This window comes from Platichthys flesus, chromosome 17, assembly GCF_949316205.1.
Source record: "Platichthys flesus chromosome 17, fPlaFle2.1, whole genome shotgun sequence".
Lineage (NCBI taxonomy): Eukaryota > Metazoa > Chordata > Actinopteri > Pleuronectiformes > Pleuronectidae > Platichthys > Platichthys flesus.
In genome coordinates this window covers 3222729-3227419 of record NC_084961.1, presented here as the reverse complement: position 1 = coordinate 3227419, position 4691 = coordinate 3222729, and positions in this window count along the sequence as shown.

Sequence of the window (4691 nt, the reverse complement as noted above, 5' to 3'; positions counted from 1 at the left end):
TGAGCATATGTTTTTAAGAGCATATGCTGTGGGAGGGAGGAGACTGTGAAAGGGTTCTAACCTTCGTCGTGGGGGGAAGTTGTGTAGCTAATACTCCAGCCACCTCTTCACTGGGCCGCTGCCAAGTCTTCCTCAGCCTCGGCTCCACGACCGCGGGGGGGGGGGGGGGGGGGCCACAGATGCTTTCCCTCATCCTCTCCAGCATCACAGCCAGATGCCGAGAGGATAAACTCTGATCGCTCCAGGACCACGACATCAAGGTTGTGTCCAAAACTGGAGCCGGTGAGATCCGTCAGAGAGAGGGTGTGACGCATGACTCCAGGGTTCAGGCTGAGCAGCAGCTACAGACACAACAACAGACAGAATCCAGTTTAAAACACAGTTGGAAGAACTTAAGATGAAGATGGTGCTGAAATGTGCTCGACTTTCACTCGCCAAGAAGAGTTCTGTGTAAAAAACAAAGTCATAAAGAACACAGTCAACACGAAGGAGGCTTCATCTTCGTGAGGTCACGTAGATTCAAGATCCAAGTGTTAATGTCACTTGTTTTTAGTTCCATGTGTTGGAGCCGTTCAGTTGAGTTGAAGCTTCACAGATAGAGAGCGATGATGACCTGAAGCAGGGAAGTGCAATGAATCCTGGGACAGTTTGGGCCCGGAAGGAACCATTGGAGGCATCGTTTCTCGGGGATGGAAGGAACCATTTATAAATAGATGGAGGGTTAATAAAAAAATGAAAGGTGTCTGAATATTATTGATATAACACAAGTCATTATGTGGAAAAAGTTGCACAATTAATAAAGAAACATTAGTTGACTTTAATCAACTTCAATCAAAATGCTTTAAGGAGGTCCACTAACGTTTCAGTCATATTGATAACTCATAACAAACCACACGTGTATTTCCACAGGCTGATGGAGGTTCAGGTGTGGTTAAGGTCGGAGCGACCTGCAGTGACCCCAGCAGCCTTTGGATCTGTGACCTGCATCAAAACATCTCTTTAATATTCAAATATCATGTTCAACAGAAATAGCAGTAACACACAAATTTTAATTTAATTGTTTCCTGTTGTTTTGTGTAAATTTTTTAAATTTCAATTATAAATTTGAATGCTAACTTCTTTTCAGTTTGAACGTGTGTTTCCTTTGTCTCTGGGTCTGTCTGAGTGTAACACTGATAAATAATTAACAGTCAGAAAAGCTGTCTCACATAAATGTGGGAACCCCCCCGCCCCCCCCAGACTGTCACAATTAAACATGCAGATTTATTCCATCAAACTTACATAATCTTTGTCTCTCTTGTGTTTTTGTTTTTTTTTACAGATAACTCCAGGGAGGGAGGAGGTGGTGGCGACGGAGGTGGGGGGGGCGGGGTGGGGGGGGTTTTGGTGTTGTGGACCTGTGGATGATTAGCTTCTTTTTGTCCTCTGTTTTTTCTTCTTTATTTTCCCCGAGAAGATTAAATATTTCTGCTTGAGAAAATCTTTTTAGAGCGCCACTGACTGCTGTCCCGGCCCCCTCTGTCACCCGGGGTCCCCCCCCCCCCCACAAAACCCACAGCTCTCCCCCAGTTTGTCATTCCAAAATGTGGTGAAAAAATGTAATCTTCTAACAAAGAATAGAAAAGGGAGGCTATAGAGGAATTTTTTTTTTTTTTTTCTCGAGCAAGTGGCCTCTTTATTGGGTGGGGGATGGGCGGCGGAGGGCTCCTCCACAGAATCCACACACAACGGGGCTCCAATCTGTCATATAATTAGCCAGTGTGGAGGGACAAAGGTTTTTATTTGCCCAAATTTCATACATCACTGCTTGAATACATCATCACTGTATTGTGACGGGTCATGGGAACTTGTGCTCGGAGACGGAGGCCGAGGTGTCTAGAGAAACTGATAATGAACCAGGAATTCATGAGGGTTTTAAAATGCAGATGCTGAAAAGATATTGTGGCCGAGCGACGAGCATGTTTATGTTAATGAGACGCAGCCATAACTTCACAATAAAACAAAAACAAAAACAGAGGATGACAGGAGACGTGGACACCTGAGCTGCGAGTAAACCCGTTAAAAACTTCATCACTAACTTTTCATGACTACTTACAGAACATAACTAGAATGTCACTTAGCAGAAGACCAACCTCCTTCCAATCATCTTTATGGGGTAAATATTAAAAAAGACAAATGGATCTTAAGTGTTTTATTTGAAGTAACTTGTATATGGAGGCGAGACAGTGACAAACGAAACTTAACTTAAGAGTTGATGTCAAAAAGACTTTTGTTCCACACAAAATTAAAATACATTAAAGCCGACAGAGTGATAATTAAAGACTAAGTGTCTCTGTGGTAACATAAGATGAATAGAATCACATTTCCACGCTCTTCCTTTGATCTTTGGTTCTAAATCACTTGAGAAGTTTTGTGTTATCCTGTTATCTAAAAAACAAACAGACGAGGAAGTCTTCACCTCTTTGTCCGAGTTAGAAATGAAGCTTCTTCTTTTCTTATTCTGCATTTCCAATATCTTGTTGTCACCGTGCAGGACTTTTCTATTTCCAGTGTTTTTTGGTTGAGCAGCTTCACACAACTGAAATCAAAGAGTATCGAGCCTGTGATGATTATTGGTCAATTACAAGATACAGGAACGAGCTAACGAGCAGGTTTTAATTGAGATTTAAAACAGACTCGACCGATTCAAGCTGCAGTTAGAAACACACATTTTTCCAAACAAGGCCCAATCGTGTATTTCAGGTGCTTTACACTGAAAAACTGCTTCTTTCCCCAGCGTCTCTGTCACAATAAGACGTGTTCACGGGGATGTTTAGACGAGCGGGTCGGGGATTGAAAGGTATAATCGCCCCCCCCGGTGAAACTCCTCACTCTGTGGTGACTGAAGTCGGAGAGATGAAGGTTATCATGGGCCCCGGACATTGTCTGCTTTCATAAAAAAAGTAACTGGTCCTTTCACCTCCCAGCTCCCAGGTGAAGGGAGTCGATGTCCGAGCGGCCTTTGTTCGGCGTGATTGAACCGGTGCATCACACGTCTGTCTGCAGGATTAGATTGATCCGCTGAGTGAGATGGAGTTCTGCAGGCGTCTGTACTGTACTGAGCCACAACACCAGGAGGGGAGGGGAGGGGGTGCTCAAAGCTGTTCTTCTCCTTTTCTATCTACGCTGAAATGAAACTGGTTTCTGTTTTTTTGGGGGGGAAACTGGGAATCGATTCTGTACGTGGGGAGGATTTATTTTTAAGTTGTTAATCTGTCACTCTGACGGATGAAAGAATCTTTTATCTCCTTCTTTAACATTCTGAGATTTTTATTGACAATTTTACAGATTTCTCAGATATAATTCTAAGATATTAATCTTGATGAGAAACATTTAGTCGACTGATATCTATGAGTTTTTCTGCACATTGAGATTCTTTTCATTTCAATGTGGCTTTTATTTATTTTAACAAAGGTTTGTATAATATATGTTTTATTTATTTGAACATTAATTTGAACACTTTACGTTTCTTTGTGTGTTTACATCTCGTCTATTTCTGTACGAGCTCGTCAAGACAAATCCCAATCCCCTTTTTAATCTTGAATCAAAATACACATTATTTCTGCTCTTTTTTTAAATCAAATTATTCTTAATCACCTTTAATAGAAACAAAAACAACTTGTCCATGTGGTATTTTTTTATCTGATTCTCTGAAAATGATTCTGACGACTGATAAATAAAAGCAAAGAGTCGACAACCGGCTCCACAAACCCAGCGAAGTTAAACACGCTCCTAACTGTCATGTGTGAATAGGTGACATTCTCAAATCTCCTCTTTGGGCTCAATCTTCTACTTTCTCCTTCGTCCTCTTCGTCTCTTTTTCTTTTTCTTCCCTTTCCTCTCTCCCTCTCTCTCTCAGACTGTGATTTATACACACAACATGTTGCACAATGGGGGCCTTGTTTGCTAAATGGGATAGCCTTAATGGAGACTTATATTTCCAGGATTATATCTGTATTCAGTTGCAAATGATTTGGGAGGAGGAGGAGGAGGAGAGGGAGTAGGAGGAGGAGGAGGGGGGGGGGGGTTGGTCGTTTCAATACTCTTCCTCTCTCTATGAATAATAGTATCATTTGAATTAAGTGGACACCTGGTGCAGTGGGTAAGGCTCCACGGCTCGGCTGTTGACCCGCTCCCACTGCCAACTTCCCTTTTTCCCAGCCTGTCCTTATCCATCCCTCCGAGCCTCCGATTTCATTCCCCCTCCACCAAGCGCCGCACACTTGTAACTTTAGTCTCCCTTCGGCAAGAACTTGCTCTCTGCTGAAAAGGCGAAGGGGGCAGAAGAAGGAGGAGGAGGAGGAAAAAAAGAGGAACTTTAAGAGAAGAGAAGGTGGGGGGGGTGGGAATTCTTATCAATCTCCTCTTAGATTTGGGGGGGAAAGTCATTTGAAAGTGCGGGTGTAACGTTTCAGGGGGAAAAACTTCCAATTAAATACAGTAAAAAGATAAAATGACAGCGTCCGGGAGCCGCTGGTATTAAAGCTCCTTTTGTTGATTTATTGTACATTAGCCACTGAGCCGTGCAGGCGAGGGGACGTTTCAGAGGGGATTCTATTTGTATGCATCCTGCGTCGGCTCCACACACAATCAGGCCTGTATTGCGTTTTGCAAATTTATACCAGGATGTAGGTTTAGAGTGTCGCCCCCCT